The sequence below is a fragment of the Pelmatolapia mariae genome, linkage group LG3_W (genome assembly GCF_036321145.2).
Source record: "Pelmatolapia mariae isolate MD_Pm_ZW linkage group LG3_W, Pm_UMD_F_2, whole genome shotgun sequence".
Taxonomy (NCBI): Eukaryota; Metazoa; Chordata; class Actinopteri; order Cichliformes; family Cichlidae; genus Pelmatolapia; species Pelmatolapia mariae.
In genome coordinates this window covers 37,681,787-37,708,554 of record NC_086229.1, presented here as the reverse complement: position 1 = coordinate 37,708,554, position 26,768 = coordinate 37,681,787, and the positions used below count along the sequence as shown (strand labels likewise).

General features: G+C 41.2%; 1 pseudogene; it reads left to right on the top strand.

The window, feature by feature from the left end:
- Positions 1–548: 548 nt before the first annotated feature.
- LOC134622524 (murinoglobulin-2-like) lies at positions 549–10,486 on the top strand (annotated as a pseudogene).
- Positions 10,487–26,768: the final 16,282 nt, after the last annotated feature.

Genomic DNA, 26,768 nt, shown 5'->3' with positions numbered 1-26,768 from the left:
CAGGTTTGGAGAGCTTCAGCCTCTGTCTGTACGCGGGGATCAGGTGGATCATGACGTGATCAGAAAGTCCGAGTGAAGCGCGGGGCACCGCGCGATAGGCCCCGCTGATCGTGCTGTAACAGTGGTCCAATGTCCTCTCCTCTCTGGTCGGGAATTTAATATACTGCTTGTATTTGGGAAGCTCTTGGCTCAGATTGGCTTTGTTAAAGTCCCCAAGAGCAATAATGAGAGAGTCCGGGAATGTCCGCTCCATGTGCAGTATCTGCTCCGCGAGTGCACACTGAGCTGCCTGCACATCCGCATCTGGCGGGATGTAAACAGCGGCCAAGATGAATGAAGCAAACTCCCGCGGAGAATAAAATGGTTTGCAGTGAATAAAAAGGTATTCCAGAGAGGAAGAGCAGTGCTGAGCAATCACTGTTACATCTGTGCACCAGCCACTATTAATGTAGAAGCAGACACCTCCACCTGTGGTCTTACCAGAGAGAGAGGCCTGCCGGTCCGCGCGCAGCAGATGAAAACCCTCCAACTTGAGCGCGCAGTCCGGGATGTCCTCACAGAGCCACGACTCCGTAAAACATAAGACTCAGGAGGAGGCAAAGTCTCTGTTCATGCTTCTCATCAGGGCCAGCTCGTCCATCTTATTCCTGAGTGAGCGTACGTTGGAAAGGAAGATCCCAGGAAGAGCAGTTCGCAGTCCGCGTCTCCTCAGACGCACGAGTGCGCCGGCTCGCTTTCCTCTCCTTCGGCGTCTCACTTTCCTGATCAAAGTCTGCAGTAAATCTGCCGCAGATGTGACAAATATTGGAAGTAAATCCACAGGTGTTGTAGTCCTGTAGTTAAGAAGCTCTTCTCTGGTGTAAGAATATCCAGATGAGTGCCCAGACACACAAGTTAAGCACAAAAAGAAAACAGAAGTAACGCACTGAAGCACCAGGGCATCCATACGCGGCGCCATCTTGGAAACAACTCCAATGAACCATCAGAGCTGCTGAGCCTGAACCTCTTTACTCGGTTGGAGGCGGCTGAGCCCTCCATCTGCCACAGCGATGTTTCCAGCATCACTTTATTTTATAGAGCTGGAAGATTTCTGAAAGTCACCAAAAAAAAAAACAAAAGTGGGACTTCCTGCTTCTCACAGAGGACTTCCTGCTTCTCACAGAGGACTTCCTGTCAGTTCAGACAGAAAAAATAACCAAAGTATGAACAGCATTTCTTCATTCACATGACCTTTAACCTCTGACCGCTGAAGCTGGCTGACCTTTTCTGCTTCCTTTTCCATCTATTTCAAATTAAAGGCCCTCCTAATAGCTGCTGGGCAGTTTTGTATTAACAAGGCTTTTATTGTGAAACACTGATTTTGTCCTTAAGAATATGTGTGGCTCTGACAAACGCTCCGTTCTTTGCTGTGAGAGACGGAGTTTAGCTTCCTGTGAGGACAGGAAGTGATGTGAAGGCTTATGTGAAACTATGAGGAAGCTGAACTCTGTGGCAGTCTGCCGTGATGTTTGGCTGCACACACTAAACTGAGCTGAAAGAGAGTGTGTGTGTTTTAGTGTGCAATAAGAAGTGAAACACACACACACAGCAGCTGCTTTCAGCACACACACTCTGTAACACACCCAAAGAAAGATTCTAGGTCTGACCAACCGTCTCAGTCGTGGGCAAAAAGATGACAGTCAATAAAATTCTAAAAGATAATTTATTGACAAAAGTAATCAAGAGATAAAAGATAAAACAGTCCACTGTCCCTTTTATGAATCAAATAAAACACACAGTCCCAAGGCCAGAGCCAGCTATGCCACACTGCCAGTTGCACTCCACGTGTTGCCTTTAACAGGGTTAGAAGTTGTCCTCTGAGACCCACCACCCTGCAAGCATATAGCCAGGGATTATGTTTGACAGAACAGTTTTTCAGCCTCCACAGGTTCATGTTGTGCTCCATCGGTCAGTGAAGATGAAGTCAGCGCTGATGAGGCTGTAGAGTGTGTGAGGGATGTGAATGAGGATGATGAAGATCTGATGATAGCAGATAAAAACAGGCTGCAGAGACTTTGAGCTTGTGTGGAAACAGAGAGAGAAAAGAAAGACATGAATGTCAAAGCTAATGAAGGTGAAGTTAGGAGCTGTGATGATGTTCATGGTATCAGAAGCTGACATGGCTGCTACAGAGACGACCCACACAGCTGCTGTGGTGAGGTGTGTGTTAAAGCAGAGGAACACAGAGCAGCCTAACACAGGCCCAAACATGACAACAAAGCAGGATTCAGGCTCTGTGAGAGGATTTCAAACAGAAGCTGGAGAAGAGAAAGGACTCTGTTGGAATGACTACAGAAAGAAGGCAGCTGAGACCAGTCCAAGTGTTTCCATGGAGACCAGTCTAACATTCATTTATACACTAACGTACAGAGGTGAATGGGAAACTGAATTCATAGTTTCAAATGTAGAAATAGTTCTCAGTTCATTTACAGAGTTCAATATAGTTCACGAAGAAATGAGAAATGTTCAAAACAGCAGCTGAGAAGAAATCTGCTTCACAAAGTTGGATCCAATTCCAATAGTTTGTGATGCACTTGAACGCAGCGTGAGCAGTTCACTGCCTAACCCCACAGAGACTGTCAGTCTGGACTTTTCTTTATTTCTATTGGCTGTCAGTGAGATTTCAGAGCAATCAATGGCTGTGTCCCAATTAAGAGACTGCACACTTGAAGTACGCATTTTGAGTGCGATTACGTCACCGCCACGCGACGACGGCTGTCCCAATTCAAAGTGAACTTCAAATGCATACTCCAAATGCGCCGTCGATTTCCCCAAATATCAAGCGTGGTCCGGTGCACGCTTCGTGGTCCCATATATCCCACAATTCATAGCGCGGCGGTGGGTGTGGATAATTTTGCCGCAAAATACGGCAGACAGCAGGAGGGAGCGGCCGAAGAGTGAACTGTTGAAAGTAAGTATTGAATATTATGTCACTTATTTATGTGCAAATGTTTAATAACGAAGAACATTAAAACATTACTGTTGGCCACATGTCGGCAAAGTTATGTGACATTAGCGATGTTAGTACTTTGTGCGTTTACTTGGTTTTAAAGCCTTTACTTCTACATATATATATATATATATATATATATAGTCGACCTTAATCTTACAGAGAATCTGATGATTTCATGGATAATTAAAGTCAGTCATATATCCACAAACACAACAAGCTGAAAGTCAGTGGTGCTGCTCGGTTTGCAGTCCTGAATATCACGGCACAAGCAGGATTCACTGCACTGTTAATGTTAGCTATGTTATATTGCTGCCTCTGTTCGGTGGTGTCGAGCCAAACGGACTTTAACGTGTGTTTGAACGAGCTGACGGTTCACTCGTTAAGCTGAAAGAAAGATGCTTTAATCACAGGAGTCACACATGTGTCCACTGTACCATCTGGGAACTCTTCTTGTTTAGCACTCGTAATAACACAAACACTAAATCCTCCTTCTCTTGTGCTGTTTTGTAGCAGTGTATACACCTGAGACTGTCACCTGTCTGTCTGTCCTGCACTCTCTCTCTGTTTCTTTCTCTCTGATTGTGGAATAAAAGTATGAACATGTATTTATAAGTTACACTTGTGTTTGAATCCTGCAGCTTATCACACATTTGATTTCCATGTGTGACAACTGCAAGTGTCCAGAGTGAGGACAGACTGAGGGACCCACTGCTGCACATCATCTGTGAGGCTTTGCACCCCTGATGATCCACCAGGACAAACTCAGCAGTGTGTGAGGAAGAGGAGGAGGAAGAGCCAGCAGCAGCTGACAGATGGAGAGAATAGACAGACTGTTCCCTGTTTGTGAAGCACTGCTAGAAAAGTTTAAAATAACTAATTGTCTGTCCTGAATCAGTCTTATTAGGTAATGTTCAAATAATGTTATCATCCCAGTGTTTTCAGTGTGGGAGAAAGTACTCAGGGCCTTCAAGTTACACACTATGAAAGGCAGCAACAAGTTTAATATTCAGAAACCTAAAGTATGTATCAGCAGCAGAATGGAGCTAAAAATAAATGTTTGTTTCAGTTCTATGAAGCTTTGAGTATTTTGGATTAGTAGTACTGCTGTGTTTGTTGCATCATATTGCTGTAATTGTTTATATGCTTTATATATTCTGAGGTAAGTTGATCTATAGTGTTACATCATATTCTATAAGGATGTTATGTGTTTGTATACTTTCTGCCCAGTTTGACCCATTTAGCAGAAGTCAGCCTGTTTAAGGCTCTGATATCTATTCTGTATGACTTAAAGCAGTTATGACATGGTCTGATTTTCTCACCCAATAAAGGAATATTTAATATATCAGTCTACTCTTCATTTTATCAGAAACAGTTTTCACAGCTCGTACATTTTCTTTTTACACATATATGTAAGCATTGAGCCAAATTTAGTAATGCCAACATATTAAACGAACAATATTTGTCTCTTATATATAAAACATCTACATATACACTGTCAGAGATACTTGTCTTTGAGTGAAGATTTAAGGTGATAGGAAATATAAATAACTGCAACTTGAATCTTTGACCCAGAGTTCAAGCTCACTGCTGTAATATATCCTGTAATATATATATGTCATAATAATCTGACAATACATATAATATTGGCCATATTGTATTTACATTACCACAGTGAGATGATTTTAGTCTCATGAACAACATTAGCTGATTGTTATTTACTAATGTCAGGTCAGGAAAGATGCCCTGGTCAGGATATAATTTGCAACTTCCAAAAGAGCATGCAGACTATTGTAATTTTCAACAGCTTGACTGTAAGTGACAGGAGCAAACATATTGGCAGAGTGGGGAAAAACCCCTACGTAAGGAAAAGGATTTTAATCTTTTATACATGATTGCATTTGTGCTTATTAAAGGAGCTGTAGCTCTTGGTCAAGGAGGGTCAGAAACTCTTGGCAGGCGTTAATGATCAGCCAATACACGGTGGGGATGACAGGAGCTCTGAAAGGAATCGCAACACCTGCTTACATGTCATATTTTTCAGTTATTTGATTATCCTTTATTACATATACTCTTTTGAGCTAAGTGGTAAGTTTTAATAGCTAAGTAGTCTTGTTTATACTTTTAGTAGCTTCATGTGAATGTGACCTTTAGTCTAGAACTTACATATATAGTTTCAAGTTGTGTACGTGCTGGCCTTCTGTCTAGTGGAAAGGTTACAAGGTCTAGCTGGGGAGCTGAGAGGTGAAACAAAGTGCAAGCAGAGGCTGACACATACACCCACATACACACATCGTAGAAAGACTCAGTTATATAGGTAAAAGTTAATCATGTTTTGCTTGCGACTGCAAAATTGTGCGTGCGTATGTGATAGTTTGTGCAGAACGTGTGCTGATGTTCCAGACAGATAAGCGAGCGTCCGGGGACAACAGGAGGACACCTGGATGGAGACGAGACAATCTTCTTTTAAACTATGTTAAAAGTCATTGTGGTTTTGATTTGACGTATGCTTTACTGGATCTGCCTGGTAACAGAAGGGGGGCTGGACTATTTCACCCCTATAAAGTCTTTGTTCTGACTATTGTAACTCAGTTCAACACTGAATCTGTACAGTGTTGGCTCCACGCTGCGTGTATTCATTAAAATGTCGTCTAACTTTACCCGGCCGGATCAGTGGTCATTATTTTGGAGTCCCCCTCAATTTACGAACCTTAACACTGTCCTCTTACATGTGACCTTGGCTACATTTTCAGATTTCTCCACCCTGAGGCCAGGGGTCAGCTCTGTCTCACACTCAGTACAAACCACCAGCATCACTCAGTCTGCAAGTGTCACATTAGTCGCCTGGTAGTGACGGTTGTGCCGATGCAGTGGATTTACCACATGTGAACTTACTGCAGTATTTTGACACAGATGTGCATTCAGATCTATCCAACTGAGCCTGTCTTGGATCAGCACAACCAGCACGAGCAGCCCTCTAACATCACACCTCAGCCTGTGCAATATTCACCTGTTAGTGCTGAGCTGGAGATAAACTGAGCCTGTCAGCCACAGAGCAGGATCACTAAACTGTTGTCCTACAGACAACTCTGCAAACACATCTTTACATCCTGTCACACATCATTTGCACCTTTGGATGAACTTTAGCAAAGGTCACGTATTAAAAACAAAAACAGCCGATTGAAAAGCCTGGCTGAGTGATAACACAGACAGGTTTCAATATGTACACAAGGATCTCCACACAGAGGTACATGAATTCATATGGACTGAAATACACACACAAAAACGAGTTTTACTGCAATAACAGCTCCATGAGGTAACTCCCATTCCCAGCAACACACCCACTGTGTTTAAGGTGGACTGGATGAAGAGTTGTCAATAAGAACAAACAGATGAAGGTGAACGAATGCTCAAACATGTGAGATAAAGGCTCTGTACTCGTGCTGGTAGATGTCTGGGTCTGGGCTGATGTGGTTCTGATGTACAGGTCATCCCACAGACAGCCGTGCAGCACCGCGTACCTCATCACTCCAATCCTGTTTTTAATCTACAAGGAAACCAAGAAGGCTCACTGCTCTGTGCAAGAAAATATGTTTTTGAAAGGTGTCCTGATTTCCTCAAACTACCAGTCTTTCACATCTTGTACAAGCACATCAGACATTATCAGGAAATAATGTTTTTTTTCTTCTTTGAAAGCTGTGATGCTGCTTGGAGACATAATTACACAAGTAACGTGTTCAGCAGCAGCAGCTCAGAGCTGGAAGTACAAGTGTGGCAACATGTGGCCAGAGTGGTGACAGAGTTGAACACTAACCTCTGTTATGGTGGATAAAAAATGCAGCTGCATTATTAAGGCTCCTCATGGCTGTACAATACATGCATCAGCAAAGGACAATAATCCCAACTAGGAGTGGAGCCGAACCCGAATACGGTATTCGGAAAGGCACAAATAATGTGTTTTTTACGAATACTTATTTCGAACAAATACTTTTAAAAATATTTGTATTCAGGAACAAGAAAAACTTTATATCAAAAAGCTGAGTTTCCTTATGAGACTGCAGTGCATGACCGGATGAGTGAGTGTCACAGGCTGCTGCACACAGCAACAGAGAGGCTGGGCCATAAAAGACTGAACTGCATCACTATTATTGTTGAAAATATGTTTTTGTACCATAACTGAGTTCCAGAGGCAGTTTATAACTTTAGTGAAGATCGGGAGATTATTCCATTACGCTGCATTATTGACGTCTGCAGTCGGGTCTCTCATGTTCGCTCAGCTCTGTTAGCTCGGTCATTTAGACAACAGGCTGTTGACAGAGTAACGTTAACGTTCGGTTTAAAAGATTAACACAATGATTGTGTAGTTGTGTCGAATTGTATGCACTTGTGGGAGTTACATGGTACATTTAAATTACTCTGTCTTTTGCAGACAGCAAGATGTAGACTATAGGTCAGTTAACCTTAGCATAGCTTCCCGTCACTCATTAACTTGGCTGAAACTCCCCACATGGATTTGGGCACCAAATAGAAAAGAGTGTTGCTGCTGCTGAGCCACCTCTTGGTCCTCCACCAGCCAAAAAAAATGTTCTGTGTGGAAGCATTTTACAGTCAGTGCTGCAGATGAAACCAAAGTGATATGTAATGTGTGCAAAAGTCAGATCAGCAGAGGCAGAGATATCAAACATCTGTCAACATCTGTTATGCATAATCACATGCACTTAAAGCATCGTATTCCTGGTACTGTCTGCCCCCCCCCCACCAGCACCAATTCATCCTCACAGCCATGTTCTGCCCCTGCAAGTCAGTTTCACTGTCTGTTCAGCGTCCTCCAACAAGGACGGGTGGTGGTGGGTTCATAATGTTCACAATGGTATTTTATTAGTTGTTGGTTTAACCATGGATGAGGCTTTGTTACATGTTCATTGCTGCATTTATAGAAAACCATCAAATAATATTGCATATCCATAAGTATTATAATGGACATTTACACCTATTTTGAATTTTACTTGAATACAAATACAAATACTTTCCCCCCTCAACAAATACAAACACAGATACAAATACCGGCTGCTTTGCACGTCTCTAATCCCATCCTAGAGGCTGGTGGCAGCATTGTAATCAGTTTCTGTCTAATACTGAAAACTTTCCCTGTGGAGTCATTGTAAATATGCAAAGAGACCAGAAGGTTATCTGAAAGTGGTGCATCCTGGTGCACAAATAGTAACTAGTAAGCAGCACTTTTGTTGACATGAAGGTGAGTCATCTTTTAGCACATCATTCAGCTTTATTAGCATCACTGTGACTGTTATTGTGTTTGTAGGAGGTTTCCTCTGCTGGTCTCAGACAGCAGCAGAAACATCAGCCTCCCTGTCAGTGGAGATCAGTTCTTATGTGCTGTTGGCCAAACTCAGCGCCTCCCCGACTGCTGAGGATCTGGGATATGCCTCTGGTATTATCAGGTGGCTGACTGGGCAGCAGAACTATTACGGAGGCTTCTCCTCCACTCAGGTACGACACCACCCGAACAGCATGAAGCTCATCTTTGAGTTCATATACAGTCTTGGACCAAATCAGAAGAAATAATCCTGAAGCTTTCATGTTGTTGCTTTTCTCTCAGATATGCAGACTTGTTTTAGCAGGCAGGGATGTTTTTATTCTTTATTTACAAGATGAAATTGACTTTGGTCTAAAAATGTGTTGTTTTAACAGAACAGCCTTCTGTGCACCAACTACACGTAACAGCCTGTAAATAACAGTTAACCTTTATTTAACCAGGAAGTGAAGGTTAGAAACTCTTTTGTGAGAGTGTGTTGAAGTGACACAGGCAGTTTGAACTTCATGTCAAAATGAATCCATCCTGTAGGACACAGTGGAGGCTCTTCAGGCTCTCTGCTCCACTCTGGTGTTCAGTCCTGAAGGTTGGAGCACAGGGACAGTTCAGGCTCCCAGCAGTCAGCTGACATTTGTTCAGGGCAACAAACTGCTCCACCAGGAGGAGGCGCTGCAGGATGTGTCAGGAAAATACAGGCTGGAGGTGAAGCTGCATGTGCTTCAGTGCAGCTCAGTGACAGCATCATGTGACCAGGTCCTGGTTGGTGTCAAACAAAGGCTTTCTTTGTTTCTTTGTACTTATAAAACGCTAAAGAAGCATTTTCACATGTAATCAATGTGTTTTCATAGACAACATTAGAGCTGACAGTAAGAACTGCACACAGTACAATTCTGTTTACACTAAATTAAAAATCAATAAAGTCACTTTGTGTCTACATGAGAATCAGAGAAACTTTCTTCATCCCAGAGAGAAACTGAGCTGTCGGAGCAGCAAACACACAACAAACATCAAGCACTGATAGAAAATGAGAAACACAGATATTGATGATAAATATTAAGATAAAGAGATAAATATAGAGATATAAATATAAAAGTGTCACGGTGTAGAAAAGTGACAGCAGGCTGCACTGAGCTGTGATTGGTTCTGTTTGTTTCCCAGATTTGTGCACCTACAACATCCCAACACCTGCTGATGTCCCCACTCTCAGTGTGAAAGTCCACACAGAGGTGGAGCCCACAGGTGAATCTGCCAGAGCCAGACTGACTGTGGAAATACATCCCTGTAAGTATGTGACAGGTTAGAGGAGAGTCTGTACCAGCGTGGAGTCACTGTGGGTGATGAAGAGCATGTGTGCACACACTGTTCAAACACAGCTACAGTGGGAAGGAGAAAACTACAAACATGGTGGTCCTGGATGTTCCCCACAGTGTGAGTCATTAGACAGACTCTACCAACACGTCATGTGATCACTGTGATGATGTCATCTCCTCACAGCTCAAACGTGGCCTCCTGGTGAGTCGTGTTGAGCCAAAGGAAGATCCTGTTCTGGTGTCCTTAGAGGAGGTCAGAGAAGTCCACAGTGGGGACACCAGATGATGATCTTTGGTACAAACTGTGTCTGCGATTGTTTCTGTCTCGTCCAGTTATCAAAGGACACACCATCAACCACAGAGATCATCCAGGAGCTCCCAGTGGACGACCTGAAGCCAGCCGTGGTCCAGATCTATGACGACTACCAACCAGGTCCAAGTCTAACTAAGCTTTACTCCAACAGCTCACTGACACACTTCAGAGGATCCATCAGACTGAACAGTTCATACAAGCTGATGTTTCCATCAGTGGGGCACACAGAAATGACACTTTCATAAATCTGGTTTTAGTCACTTTGAGTGTAAACAGGAAACAAACTGCATCATTTGTGCTTCTTGCACCAGGATCCTCCTCGTCTCTCCCACAGCAGGAAGTTCAGCTCTGCTCTCATGAAGCAGCAGGAAGATGTGAGGCTCAGAGTGAGGACTGAGTACAGACTGATGGCACACACTCAGCCTTTTGCCACTGCATGCACAGCTGTGAGTCATGTGACACTCGTGCACTCGTGTTGATCACACCTCTCATTGCAGATAAGTGAACTCTCCCAGGGGCAACGATCACACACAGTGGTGTGAAAAAGTCTTTTCACTCAGTCATTTCTGACTGTTGTTATCACACAAATGTTCCTGTTAGACAAAGATAACACAAGTAAATAAATGATGATGTCATTGATTAAGGCACAAAGGTGATCCCAACCTACCTGAGCTGTGTGCAAAAATAACTGCCCCTCTGCTTCAATCATGGATGAACTGTGATGAAGCACATTTGTTTCTAAAGCTGAGTTTGACAAACACACTCAGCCTGATTACTAGAAGACCTGTTGGATCAACAGACTCATCAACTTCTACAGAACCCGTGTGAGAAAGTGAACAGGCTGAAAGATGTCAAACAGCAACACATAATGCCACCATCTACACAACCAGCTGACAGAGTCACAGCTGTCAGTCTGGACAGGGTTCAAAGCCATTTCTAAGGCTTTGGGACTCTGTTGAACCACGGTGAGAGCCATTAGACACAAATGCTGAAAGTGTGGAACAGTGGGAACCTTCCCTGGAGCCAGTGGCACCAACATGACTCCAAGAGCACATCGACATCCAGGAGCTCACAAAGAGCCCAGAACAACATGAAAGACCTGCAGGCCTCAGTTAAGCTCATCATTGAACAATAAGAAAGAGAATCCATGGAGGAGTCCAAGGAGAAAACCACTGCAGACCAAGAAGAACACAAAGGATGGTCTCACACTGTCCAACAACATGTTGATGATCCCGTTTGGGAAAGACTCTGTGGACTGATGAGACAAAAGCTTTCTGACAGCTTTGAGTCCTGTTACATCTGAAACTAACACAGCATCAATGAAAAGGAGCCTCATAGCAACAGTCACATATGGTGGTGGTAGTGTGATGGTCCCATGTGATGCATCATGGCAGCAACAATACAACAACAAATACACACATGTGACAAATGTACAATAACAGATCATTAAGTGTCACGGCGCCGTGCACATTAGTATATTTGACTGAAGCTTAATAATCAGAATAATGCTCTGATCTCTTCAAATAAATGAAATCATACCTTTCTACTAAAACTGTTTCTGTTGGTCTCCACCTTTTCCTGAACCAGACCCTGCAGGATCCACCTGAGTGTCCCAGTCCTGGACCCTGTTTGTAACCAGGAGGATCCCAGGCCTGATTATTGCTGATGTGTTATAAATATTCTTGTTTTATTCTCATTAAATAAATATGTGTATAAATATGTGGATTGATGTTTCAGTCCTGGATGTTGATGCTTGTTTGTTTGAAAGGACACAGATGGACCTTGTTTCCTTCTTTCCTTCCTTTTTGTGTCCTCTGTGCTTCATCTGCTGCTCTTCACTCTGTTACTTTGGACTGATTTCACTCACACTTTGTTTCCATGGTTTCTTTGCGTCACGCTGACAGCACGTGAACAACACGACATGTTTGATCTCAAAGAAGGAGCAGCATCCTCTCTCCAACCTGTTTCTCCATCTTCTACAACACCTGATTCATTCCAGTTTCTCTGCTTTCACTTTGATTCACGTCAACATGAAGCCTGAACGTCTGTGATGAACACACTATCAGCATCACTGACATGTTTCATCATTTAAAAACACTTCCTGTCACTGTGGTGGTTACAGTGACATCATGCAGTTTGTGTTTTGACCTCCAGAGGGCGACAAATCAGCACAGACAGAGAGCTCCGTTCAAACTTTGCTGCCATCAGTAATAATTCTTCAAATATAATCATCAGTATTTGAGCAGTTATGATATCAGGGACGATCTAGACATGTGTGACAATACTGAACATGTCACATGACACACCTTAAACATCATGTGATCCACTCTCAGCCTGCACTTTGATTCATGACTTCAACAGGTTGAAATGAGCTTTGAAGAAACATTTAGTGAAATAAATCTTTCATCACAGGATTCATGTGAGCAGCAGATGAACTTTGTACCAACAACATCTTCAATAACAGAGTCTGAATGAAGCTCAGGTGTTGATGCTGCTCACTGATTGGACGGTTGGTTTCAGCTCTGCTCTCAGTCTTTACTGCACAGGTGAAGGTAGAAAGTGTGACTGGATCAATAGACTGGAAACAGAGAAACATGCTGAACATTTGAAGCTTTGCAGCAGAAATGTTCATGTTACAAATACAGCAGAGCTGATCTGGGATCAGTGTGTTCACACCTGCAGCTACAACAAGGTTTCATGCCTCCACCCGTCAGCATGTGAACTTTACTCTGACTCAGTCTGAGCAGTCAGACAGCATATTTTTAAAGTTAACACATCAACACACACAGATCTCTTATCTTTAATCTGTCACCAGTTAAGCACACAGACGGTTGTTGGTTCATCCTCAGCTCTCAATGAAACTGGGACAGTTTTATAGCTAATAAAATCATACTAAACTTAAAACTATGAGCAGAAAGTGATCAGTCATCGGTGATGGGACTCTGTTCTCCCCTTTAACTGGAAACAGCCAGCATGAGCAGATAAAATCTGTTTGTTCCAATGAAGTCAACATTCAGATTTTACTGAAGTGGAAAAAACAATAATGTTTATGTTTATGTTGTTTAAATGTTTGATTTTTTTGACATTAAATGACATTACAGTGTTTAACTTAAAATTAATTTAAAATACTTCATTACAACCAAACAGAATGTAACACTTTAGCTATTTAATTAATTTTGATATAAATTCATCTATATGTGCAATCAAAAACATGAAGAGATTATCTAAATGCATTTTAAGATTAATTTGTATTAGTCAGCAGAGCCAAATTCAGAACAACAGACTCAAATAACAAGAACCAAACCTTCATTCAGGCTAAAAACAGTCTTTCTTTTTTTTTTTTGCCTGTCCCGTTTGGCTTTTTTGCCATCAGAATTATTGTCTAAAGGCAAAGAAAGAAGCACTCAGAGCAACTCTCTGCCGAGGCAGCTAATTCTCTGGGGATTGTTTACTTTCACCAGAATACTGTTATATTTTGTATGTATTCTTTTGTTTCAGTCTCTTTGGCTTTACAATACTTTCTTCGAAGAAATAACACATTTTGTGGCCAATGTCATATTTAGAATCTGTATTATTATTTCCTAATGAAAATGCAAACAAAGGCAGTAGAATTTTAAGCATAGTTTTAAATATGAAAAAGCATTTTATGAAAGTTTGACCTTATTTGACCTTAAGGAAGAGGTCAAAGGTCCACAGTAATGTGATTGTCTTAATAACCTGTGCGTGGCAGTCAGAGTGAAGACCAAAAGTGCAGGACTCGGAAACAAAGCTGGAATTACTAACACAATGGTTTAAACAAGGCAGGTACTACGAACTTACTAACTAGTAAGTTAGAAAAGCTACTGTGAAAGCTACTGTGAAAGCTAGTGTCACAGTAGCTTTCACAGTAGTTTGCTGCTAGTTTGGAGCAGCAAACTACCTTTTAGGCTACGTTCACACTGCAGGCGAAAGCGCATCAAATCCGATTTTTTTGACCATATGCGACCCATATCCGATCATGGTATGACAGTGTGAACGGCACAAATCCAATATTTTCAAATCCGATCTGGGTCACTTTCTCCTTTGAAGCACCACTCCTCTCTAAAACAGTAATAAGGATGATTATTAGGTTATTTACATTATTATGTAAATAACAAATTAACTTAAAAGCAAAAATTGGGAAACATAAAGTCCGAAGTCTTTATATTAAATGGTAAATGGCCTGTATTTGTATAGCGCTTTACTAGTCCCTAAGGACCCCAAAGTGCTTTACACGTCCAGTCATCCACCCATTCACACACACATTCACACACTGGTGATGGCAAGCTACATACATAAGGCCATCAGTCAAACAATATTGTTTGGTCTGGGTCTAAACAGAGCGCGTTGTGTGTGACGTCTTCTTTTGCGCATGCGGGACGCTTTGAGCGTTCACACTAGAGCGCGTTTGCTGTCGCATTTTATTTGTAGTGTGAACAAGCAGACAAAAAAATTGGATTTGATCAAAAAATCGGAATTGAGCATTAAGACCTGCAGTGTGAACGTAGCCTAAGTTCAGCTAAAGCCTTCAGTCAAAGCTGATACTATCAATAGCAGTCACAGTCTAAAAAACTAGCAGACCTTCCACTCCACAATTAAAAATAGTAATACTCCATAATGTCAGGATAAAGCAACATTAAATATTGGATCAGCTGTTTGAAATAATTTCATTTTGTATAAATACACACCTGATATAACAGATAAAACATTAAAACCTGCTTAAAACGCACACATAGAGGAGACGTGCAAAACCACCATATATAATTTTCTCTTCACTAATTTTAAAGATTAAAGAGTGCACAGGGCGAACTACTATCTGCAGCTTCTTATTAATGGCAATGATCTGAAAATTATCCTTTCAAGTGAATCTATTAATTTTGTTAATTACTCCATTAATCACTCTCATTCCTACATTCTTCCTACATCCATTCTCATTCCATACGGAGTATTTTGCCTGACAGTTCAAGCTGCACCTTTTTAGTCACATGCTGAGTCTTGATGCAGGTATTGCACTCAGCTTCAGCTCCTTTCTTTATGGCTGCTCTCTGTTTATACCAACTTTATTGTCTGATTGGCTTTCTGACTCTGGTTTTGACTTTGACTGCACACCATGCAGCCAATCACATGCAAAGACAGGGACCATATCATGCAGGCCAGGGAAGCAGAGAGACGGGGGAGCTGGATTTAAAAGCTAGTGTGCTGGGAGAAAGTGACGAAGCAAGCAAAAATGTAAAATATGAGCAGCATCTGACTGCATTTCAATGACAGACTGCAAAGCTGAGTGCAGAATTGATCAAAGGAGCTGGATAAAGTGGTACCTGTTTTCATTTCCAGCCATTTTCCTTTGTTTCAAACTTGTCCAGGCCTTAGACCTCATGTGTTCTCCCTGGTAGTAGTTAATGCATAAAAATAATGGTTTTATGAAAACACTGAATAAAATGTTGCTTTCTTGAAAAAGATAATGTACATTTGAAAATGGCATAAAATAAAGTTATACAAAGTGTCTTTGAATGGCAGAGATGTGTGCGCGTACCACAGAGCCATGGCTCACTGTATAAATGAGTCTCACCGGCCTGAACGCTCGCTTGAAGTCGTTAATAATTCTTAACTTGTTGGATCTGCTGCTCACCACAAACGAGCACAAGCATGAATTTGGTCTTTTAACTGTGTTTTTATGAGTGTTACAGCTTCTCCTAGTAATAAAAACCTCCTTTATTTCCATTCATGCTACACAAAGTTGTCAAGCAAATAACAATTAAATAACAGAAAAGTTTGTTTTTCCACTTTTTGCTACAGAAATTTCTGGATTTTTCATGAATACAGTTTAAAAAGCAAAAGGAAAAAACTGTGCAGTCTGGGCAATGAGCTGTCAGGGCTTTTTTCTATATTTTTACACCTTTATTTCTTACGATTTAAGTACAAAGAGCCGTGCCAACAGATTTCTGTCCTTGTCACAGCAGCTTTTCCTTTATCATGTAGAAAAACAGTTAAATATGTCACTTACACTGACAGAAAGCAGCCCTGGCATTTTTGGTCTAGGTGGCCGATCATGATCGCTCCAAAAAAGACAGAAATATATAAAAAATAATATACCATAGTGTGAAAAAGTGTCACACTTAAATGTTTCAGATCATCACATCTAAATATTACACAACAACACAAGTAAACACAAAATGCACTTTGTAAATGAAAGTGTTTATTATTAAGATAAATTAACTGTTGTGTGTCACAGACCAGAAGATCCTCCAAAGCCAGACTTCATGCCAGCATCCTAAGAAATTCAGCAACAAATGAATTGAGATCTGTCAGTGTGGACAGGGTTATAAAGCTACGGGACTCCACCAAACCACAGTGAGAGCCATTATCCACAAATGGAAACCGAACCTTCCTCGGAGCGGCCGGGCATCCAGCCACGACTCATCCAAAAGGTCACCAAACAGCCCAGAACAACAAAGAGCTGCACGACTCACTCGCCTCAGTTAAGGTCAGTGTTCATCACAAGGGACAAGTAACAAAGTACAAATACTTTGTACTCTACTGAACTAAAGTAGAATTTTCAGGTATCTGTACTTTACTGGAGTACTTTTTTACTTTTCCTCATTACATTCTGAAACAAGTAACTGTACTTTGACTCCTTACATTTTGTTTTTACTTTTGGTTTAACAAATTTGCAGGGGGTTATTGTTTTTGTCACTCTGAGCGTACCGTCCTCTTTGAAATAATCACCAGGGGACGTCACATAAAAAGAGATGACATGCCATAGTAAAGGGTCCAAGTGGGCCGCTGTGGGGTTTTGGTTTTTTGGCACAGCTCTGGAACGACTGCAGGTGTCCATAAGTTGCGGTCGCAGTACTTCAGCATCTAATGAGCCCTACAGAAGACGATCAAGCATAAAGGGAGTAACATGCTGTGGCAGGTAATTTCAAATGCAACGTTTCTATCAGCTCAACAAACTTCAGCAAACACACAAACTGTTTTTGTGTAGTTTCTCTCACAGTGTGTTGCAGCTAAAGGTCCAGTTGCTGTATTTCACTGGGAGACACAGGGAAAAGAGTTTGAGATAACTTCACTCAGAGATGGAGAAAGAATACAGGACAGGAAGAGGAGAGCTTATATTTAAAGGTAAGGACTGTTCAGTGGCATTTGATATAAACTGAAAGCTTACATGGAAGTCTTCATGTTCTCATATTGTGAAACACGCTGCAAAGCAAACTGTTATTTAAAGACCACATGAAAATCCTCGGCAGGTTAGTGCAGGATAATCAGGTTAGTTTACAGTAAAGAACTGTGTGACTGATGCACAATGGCTGTGGTGCTCGTGGTCTGTTACATCAAGAGTAACAGAGATGAATACGAATTTCAGCTGGTGATGCTTAAATGTAGAAAAAAGACGGTGGAAACTGTCAGTGTTGAGGGTGGAAATCAGCCAGGACAGCTCATCAAATACCTGCTTACATCTTGTTGATTTCAGTTTCTACAAAGAGCCACTGCAGCTGATTTTAGGATTCCCCCACCTGCTAATTCACACTGTGAGATGAAAACCCTGCTGAGCAAAAGGAACAAAGGCTGGTCTCAGTTCTGCCAGAAAGCATCTCAATGATCCCCAAAACTTTTGGGAAAATACTCTGTGGACTGTTGAACTGTCTCTGCTGCTCATCTGCAGAAGTGACGAGTATCTCAGCCTTCCACACAGTTAGCCTTTTGTTCTCTTCATTTCGATTGTATCATTGACTTTAGGATCTGTTGTTTGATCTTTTCCATCTCTCCTGGTTTATTTCTCACCGATCTCACTTGCTACAGTGACGACAATAAAAACATCCCGTTTGTGGAACAGCACATATGTGTCTGATCACTCTGCACTGCACGCTCAATACAAATCTCACCGCCAGTAAGGACCTCAGTCACAAAGAGAAAACCTCAACACGTAATATACACAATACATAAATCCCAGCTGTCATAATGTGCACCAAAAAGGGATTAATACTGTTTTTTCTCAGTCCTTGCAGCGCTTTCTGCCACCTAGAGCCAGTTAATGTCTCCAGACCAGCCCTAAAGCAGTGCTCCCTGATCTTTGAAAATGAATCCACTGTGAGTGTGTGAACAAATGTCATTGTTTTTAAGCCCCACAGATACAATCATAGTCTCACTGTACAATACAATGTAGTCCAAATAATCCAGCACATATACAGCAGTTAAGAGACAGAGGGGTCAGTGACCTTTCAAAATGCTACATTTTAGGTTTTATCTTTTGCCAGAATCACACTCTTAATTTTCTGCATTCATGTACTTTAAGTGAAATTAAAGCTAATTAGAGCTTAATGGCATGAAAGCGAAAGAGGAAAGTGCTAAAAAAAGAGAATTATCCTTTTAAGTGAATCTAAATATTTTCCTTCCTCTGTCTAAAAAAAGCTTCATCTCCTCTCTGTTTATACCAACTCTATTGTCTGACTGGCTTTTGGAGACTCAGATTTGAAATCTGCCAAACAGAAAAATCTATGTTGTTTTCACTGAATGTTTTCTAACAGTAAATATTTTTCTAACATTTGTTTCCAGCTTCTGTCTTTCCATGTGTTGTCCCTTAATCTGAACTGGAACCAAATGAAGCAGAGTGTAATCACCTCCTACGAGCCATCCTGTCACAGTGAGTGGAAGCTACAGTATCATATACTGGCTCTTTGTGATTTACAATGTGAGCTATTCAGGGTGGCCTAAAGCAAACTGTGTGCATGCTCCTGTTGTTAAAGGGAATCATCCTGTGAAGCCACAAGTCAGTGTCACCTCTGTTTCCTGCTTGCCCAAAGTGAACAGTGATGAAAAGATCAATTCATACAGAAGTGAAGCAGCAGGATCAGTCATGGACGCACAAGTGTTTTTGCAGTCCGTTTTGTGGCACCACAAGGGAGCCTGCAGTGACTGGAGCTCCACTGGATCATCACCAGTAGGAAGAAAAAAAAACAACCACGTGGAACATTTTTGTAGAATCGCTGCAAATTTTCCAGCACACACTGGATGTGATCTGGGAATGTAGTTTCTTGCAACGTGTACTCAGATATTTATGCAATACTTATGTAAGAATGCTGTTTGTTGAATTCAGCTCAGCATTCAGTACAGTTATTCCCTCCAAGCTGATCACCAAACTTGTGGATCTTGGACTCAACAACTCCATCTGTACCTGGATGATGGACTTTCTGACCAATAGACCCCAGCATGTTAGGCCAGGCCATAACTGCTCTACCACCATCACACTCAACACTGGCACTCCACAGGGCTGTGTGCTGAGACCGTTCCTCTTTGACTGCAGACCTGGGTACGGATCCAACTCCATCATCAAGTCTGCAGATGACACCACAGTGACTGTCTCATCAGTGACAACGATGAGTCTGCTACAGGGAAGAGGTATCTGTGTGGTGCTGACAATAACCTGCTCCTGAATACCAGCAAAACCAAAGAGCTCACTGTGGACTTCAGGAGGGAGACGCGAGATACCCATGTCCCCATCTACATAAATGGCACAGCTGTTGAACAGGTCTCCAGCTTCAAGTTCTTGGGGACCCACATCTCTGAGAATCGGTCCTGGTCAACTAACACCTCCAGCCTGGTCAAGAAGGCCCATCAGCGCCTTTTTTTTCTTTACGATACTGAAGAAGAACCATCTGTCTACTGACATACTGGTTAACTTCTACCGCTGTGTGATAGAGAGCATCCTGACCAACTGTGTCACAGTCTGCTGTGGGAACTGCTCTGTTGCTGACCGCAAGGCACTGCAGCGGGTGGTGAAAACCACCCAACGCATCACAGGGACTCCACTTCCTGCCATTGAGGATGTCCACAAGAAGAGATGTCTACGCCGAGCACGCATCATTCTCAGGGACTCCTCTCATCCTGCCAATAAACTCTTCTCTCCTCCAGGAGGCGCTACAGGAGCCTTCAGACTAAAACCAGCAGATTTAGGAAGAGCTCCTGCCCCACAGCTGTCACCCTACTGAACTCAGTCCCCGCTGAGCCTTTCCATCCACACTCACTGAACCCTTCTACACTCCTCCTCCCAGTGACCATGATCATTTCATTCTCAACATTCACCACATGTTCACATTGGTTACTGCTGTAGTTTTAGGACACTGACAGAGTCTCTGTTATAGTGCCTATTATAGTCTGTTCAGAGAGCTATGCTTCCACTGCTGTAGATATATTCATAGCACTGTAGATCTGTTTACCTCACACCTCTACATCTGTATATATGTAGCACATCTGTATATTTGTTCACAGTACACCTGTATATCTGCACATCTGTACAGCAATATAGAACATCTGTATGCTATACATTTGTCTGTAGTTCAGCTGTATATTTGATCTCTCTGTTCATAACTATTTCACCATTTATACTAGCCTTATCTGTATATATATATATATATATATATATATATATATGTATATATATTTAAGCTGCTTTTATTTGTTTTTAAATGTTTGTCCAATGCTGCCCCTCTGTACCTCTCTGAGCTTCTTCATCCATACATACCTTCCCGGTCCCTCAGGTCGGCAGACCAGCTCCTCCTGAGTGTGCCCAGGACTAATCGTAAGCTCAGAGGGGATCGGGCGTTTGCTGTGGCAGCACCAAAATTGTGGAATGAGTTGCCTTTACATGTTAGACAGGCACCTTCCTTATCTGTTTTTAAATCACGTCTTAAAACATATTTATTTACCTTGGCTTTCAGCACAGCAGGACTTGTCGATGTCTCTTAAATATGTTTTCTTATTAATTATATTATTTTTAATTTTAAGATATTTTATATGTAATTTAAACTGTTTTCTCTCTGTTTTATTTTTGTAGCACTTTGGTCAACATTGTTGGATGTAAAGTGCGTTATAAATAAATATGCTATGCTATGCTATGCTATATCAGTACATCTGTATATTTGCTCTTATTGCACTTACTGATTAGATGCAAACTGTATTTTGTAACCCTGTATTTAGACATGCATAATGACAGTAAAGTTGAATTCTAAATCCTAAACATTTAAACAAAAGCAGCTACAGGAGAAGTTTTTAGAAGTGATTTTTAGAAGGCCAGTAAAGAGAGCATGGAGACAGATGGAGGACGCCACGTCCACTGAATCTACACGCTTCCTGTTTCCACCTCATCCTTCCAGTGCTCTACTAAACTCCCTGCTCTCTCTACCACAGCTGCCTTTGAACTTGCTTGGGACAGGTCACATGACACAGGGGTGTGCTCTGATGTCAGCAGGCAGGTCAGTGGAGCCCTCTGGTGATGGATATATGCCAGTGAAACAGGAGGAGGCCTGAGAACAGACAGCAGGCTTAACTAGCAGGACAAAGTTTCATGTAGTACTTGAAGGAGTCATCACAGCCAATCAGCTCTCAGGAAAATAGAACATCACATAAATATTTCTCTTCTTTGATTTTCATCAACGTATTTCCTTTGATATGTTTTCTGTCAACACTTCTGCCTGATTAGAAGCTCATAGGCAGTTCCTGTCACTCTACAATAAAATAATGTAAAGGCTGCCCTCTCTGCCCTCCCACTAGCTGACCTAACTGACACAAGTAAACTGTGCTGAGATACCCTACAAGGTTCTTGGCCACATACACAAACATACTTGGCTGTAGAAATCATGCCATGAAGCTCCCAGTGCACATTTTTGATGCTTCTGTCTGTGGCAGAGGAGGTTTGGAGCTCGGCAGAGTCTTGGCGACTTTTACTGACTATGCACCCCTACCCACATGTATGATTTAGATTTATACTTATGTGGCAGCCATTCACTGGCCTGACAAAGTTATTTTAAATGATATCATGTCATGAATAACACAAGTTATTTTCCATGAAAAGTAAAAGTGGTGAAATTCTCAAAAAACGAATGAGACGTGCATGCAATTTCACATATTTGTTGTTTTGTGTGTGTGTTTGTCTGTGTGAAGTTTCGATGTGTATTGTTACGAAATAAATATATATTCTCAATGCTTATTTTCTGTTTATTTTGTTTTAATGAGGCCAGACTAGGAGAACGCCAGTTTGAGCACAATGTCACAGAGTACTGACAGGAAACTGCATGCTGTTGCAGAGAACAGGAAGTTTTAGTGCAGAGCTGCACAGGCGTATTAATAAAATACAGGAAACCAGACAAAAAGCGGAGCTAAGTAAACTGTGTGTCGGTGTGACGCAGTGCAGAAATATATATACGGATTTAGCTGGCAAAGAATTCAGACCTGAGCTTGTGTGTTCGTGTGGCAGGTCTCCAAAGATCATTTTTTGAGTTTGACCACTCTGAGTCCAGTCTTTCTCTGTTGCCAAAAAAATTCAAAAGAACGGAATTTAATAGTATCTGAAAAGCACAATTTTGAAAACACTGGAAAGACCTCAAGACATTTTTTCTTTTGCTTTCTATGTAAACAAAAATTCCCACCAAGGCTTTTCAGTGTGAAATTAGTGTGTAGAGAAAATACCTGTGCCAGGTTGTCTCCATCTAGTGGTGAATAACGCCTTACCACTACATCAGGTGAGTTTTTCTCTGTGCACAGTGACACAACAACAACGCAAACTGTTTAAAAAATAATGTAGGCAGATCAAGGCAATGTTATAGATTCAGTAAGAACTGAAGTTTATCGTAATCCTTCAAATATGCAGGGCGTCACACTAACACAGTTGCTTATGTCCAGCATAGCTCTGTTATTATCAATTTGATTCGAAATGTGTCCAGTTTAATGTCTGAAACTAAACTGGCATTAAAGTTTCAATGAACTAAAGTGGTCCCTCTGAGTCAGCACCCAGAAAGCTCGTCTCTCTGAACAATGTGGCCATAAATACGAGCGCTGCTGGGATCTTAAAACACTGGGGCTAAATCCAGACCTGAAATCTTTGGAGGTTTCACTCAGTAACTTTTTAATATTATTGACTATATGTTATAGTCACATTTATATAAAATGTCAAACATTATATGTTAGCTAAAGGTTGAAGTCACAGAATTATACTGAACAACAATGCAATTTGAGTTCTTCTTGTTTGTACTATATATTTGATTTATTGTAAGCAGTGGGAGTAAAACCTAAAGAAAAAATAGTAAAAATATGAATGAATCTCTGCTCTTACAGCTTTTATTGTGCCGTGATGTCTCCTTTGAAACTGTCCTCTTGCTCGTCTTTTGGATGCTCACCTCTTCTTCACCTTTCCTCTTCCTTTCACCAAACTGCTGCACTCTTGCTCTCTGCTCTCGCCTCCTGTTCTGGTTATAATTAGAATGCAGTCAGCATGTGCCAAACAAACTCCCCCCAAATCGATCATGTTTGATATGATGATGTTTTTAACATCTTATTTATGCACTCATTTAATACACTGTATCAATCAATTATTAAACAAATATCAGACTGTAGAAAAGCAAATAATGATGCACTGAGCAAGTTCATGCCATAAGAGCTAAATGGCCATCAAAGAAAATCCTGAATGCCTGATACAGGACAGGCCAACATTTAATGCAGCCACAGATGGACATCAGTCAGCTTTCTGCACTTTCCACCTGATCACATCAAAGTCATGTCACTTCCTCTTTGGTTCACTTATGTTTACTTTTACATTTGCAGTGACAATAACTTTAGTGACATAATGCACACATTATTTCCTATGGACTGCTGGGTTATCTTGGTTTATTTCAGTTCGTATTTTTAAAGGTGCAATCAGTCATTTTTTTAGGTTATTTGACAGAAAAAAAGGATCTTGTACTCATAAACAAACATAGAATAGTGGATAACAATGACACATTGTTAAACGTGTCATTGGTCACTGCTTAATTTCCTCATTCTTTAAGCATTACTCATCCTTAGTATGTCATTTATAAATACAGATATACGTTCTTAGAAAGAACCACTTCTGAGCTTGATCTCCTTACTCCAAGGAGCTTTTCTGAGTTATCATTGTGCCAGAGGAGGAGGGCATCCACTGCTTCTTTCATTTCACCTGAGTTCACCTGTGGAAAGCACAGCGCCGAATACCCTGAATATTTCTTTGAATTCAGGAGTACTAGGGAACTAATCTTGAGTGATTACTGAATTATCTGACTAAAGCTAATGAACCAGAGAAATTCTAAACTCTTAAACATCCAGGGATGTCTGAATTTGTGTCTGCACCTTCACACTCCAGATATGAAGGATCATACCTGTTTTACCTCCAGTGTTGTGCCAAAAAGTGATCATCTGACAAAAACTGATTTCCACCTATATTGGTAAATAGACTTTAGTGAACATGATTTAAAAAAGGGTATATATCAAATTCAATAACGACCTATTTTTTCAAGTATATTTATAACTCTGTGTTATATTAAAACCAACCCAGTCCTTTTGGGACACTTAAAATATGTTTAGAGAACTATTATTATATTTGTTGCAATTTCTGCTGTCCTCTTGGCCAGATTACTCTTTAAAAAAGTCATTTTAAAGTCAAATGAATAAATACGAAGTAAAAACCACTGCCAAAACGTGATTGCAGCTTCTACCTTGTGACAGGAATGTTGTTTGAGGCACAAGATGACTCAATATCACTCATGAGGGACACATATGACATGTTTCACATATTATAGACCAAAAGATTGTCTATAGCAGTTTAAATATGATCAACTGGTTTTTGACAAATACCGGGAATTAGTTTATGGCAGATAAGACTTTTTGACACAACACCGGCTAACTGACAAGACCTAGTTAGAAGCTAATATTACGGTTGAATATTATTGCACCTAACCTTAGGCTCCAGTATTCTAAAACTGGCACTTCCCCTCTGATAAACCATATGATTATGTAACAAATATGTCAGCTTACCAAAGAACAGAGGACAGTTTATTCAGGGTGTGACAGCACTTTCCCACCTGTGTCCAACATATCATACACATTTCTGGACTGGAGCACGTACATCGTTAAAAACTCCAGGACTTCATCACAGCCTCTCTCACATGTGTAGTTTACAGGAAACTTAAATAACACTGGCTGAATATGTTTGTAGCAGGATAAAATTAGGGTCCCTTATATGAATGGGATTTAAACAGGGAGAAAGAAGAGAAATATTGGCATCAGTTACCAACACTTCACTTAATATCAAATTGAGACTCACTTGTGTTTAACCCTGGAATATGTGAACAGATTACTTATTGGGTCCTTTCTCAGTCCGTGGGTTGTAAAACCGCAACATCCTGCATCCGTAGTAAGAGAAAGCGTCTGTGGCAATAACCAAAATGTCTCCATACAGCCTTTGTGAATAACAAAATGGCTGGCCAGGAAAATATTTAAAAAATATATTTTTTTAAATGTATAGAGCTAAATATGAAACGTGTCTGTGAGTCCTTCAGTCCAAATACTCGAGGTCGAGAAGAATATATAGTAGCCGCTGATCCCTCAATGGCACCAGTAAGACAGCAGGACAGCAGGGCCTCTTCCTCAGCAGAAAAGTCTCCTCCACTGCTAGCAGGAGAAACATGAGTATTTTAAAGGTACTGCGTGTACAGATATCACCGCTGGCTCACACAAGCTTGGACTGACACAGCTACAGACCTTGGCTGTGTCCCGATCCAGCGACCGCACACATTTTGAGACCTATTACGTCACAGCGACGCAACGACAGCTGTCCCAATCCAAAGTGTACTCCAAATGCGCTGTCGACTTCCCCAAATTTGAAGTGTGGTCCGGTGTACACTTCGTGGTCCCATATATCCCACAATTCATAGCGCAGTGCTGGGTGTGGATAATTTTGCCGAAAAATATGGTAGAGTGCTGAAGCGGAGCAGCCGAAGAGTGAACTTTCGCACTTATTTATGTGCGAATGTTTAATAATGAAGAACATTAAAACATTGCTGTTGGCCACATGTCGGCAAAGTTACAAACATTAGTGATGTTTGTACTAACTTGGTTTTAAAGCCTTTACTTTCAAATATACGCCGTTCAATAGTTGACCTTAATCTTACAGAGAATGTGATGATTTTATGGATAATTAAAGTCAGTCATATATCCACAAACACAACAAGCTGAAAGTCAGTGATGCTGCTCGGTTTGCAGTCCTGAATATCACGGCACAAGCAGGATTCACTGCATTGTTAATGTTAGCTATGTTATATTGATGCCTCTGTTTGGTGGTGTCGAGCCAAACGGACTTTAACGTGTGTTTGAACGAGCTGACGGTTCACTCGTTAAGCTGAAAGAAAGATGCTTTAATAACAGGAGTCACACATGTGTCCACTGTACCATCTGGAACTCTTCTTGTTTAGCACTCGTAATAACACAAACACTAAATCCTCCTTCTCTATATAACATTGGCCATATTACATTTACATTACCAAAGTTAAATGATTTTAGTCTCATGAACAACATTAGCTGATTGTTATTTACTAACTAATCTTAAAATGACTGTTCAGTACCGAAATGAAGCCCAACAATCATGTTTTACAGTCACGTGGTCTCAGCCTCAGACACTCAACTAATCAAAGTGATGTCATGAAAAACTGAATGACCAACAAAACATTTTTTCTCCTTCATTTCTGTCACACAAAGCTGTATGAAACGTTTCTCGCGGTTAGTATCATGGTTGCTAGGCAACCTGAGCAGCGCGACGACGGCTAGACCGTCCCATTTCACAAGCCTCTCACTTCCGCACTTCTCGTACTTTGTGTTATGCGCCGTACGTGCGGTCGCTGGATTGCGACACAGCCCATGTGAGCTCATAGCCCCTAAACAACAACAGTGCAGTCTGCTAGTTCAAATGCACAACATAAATGACAACTTACTGTACACTGAACACACATCGCTCACTGAGTTAGG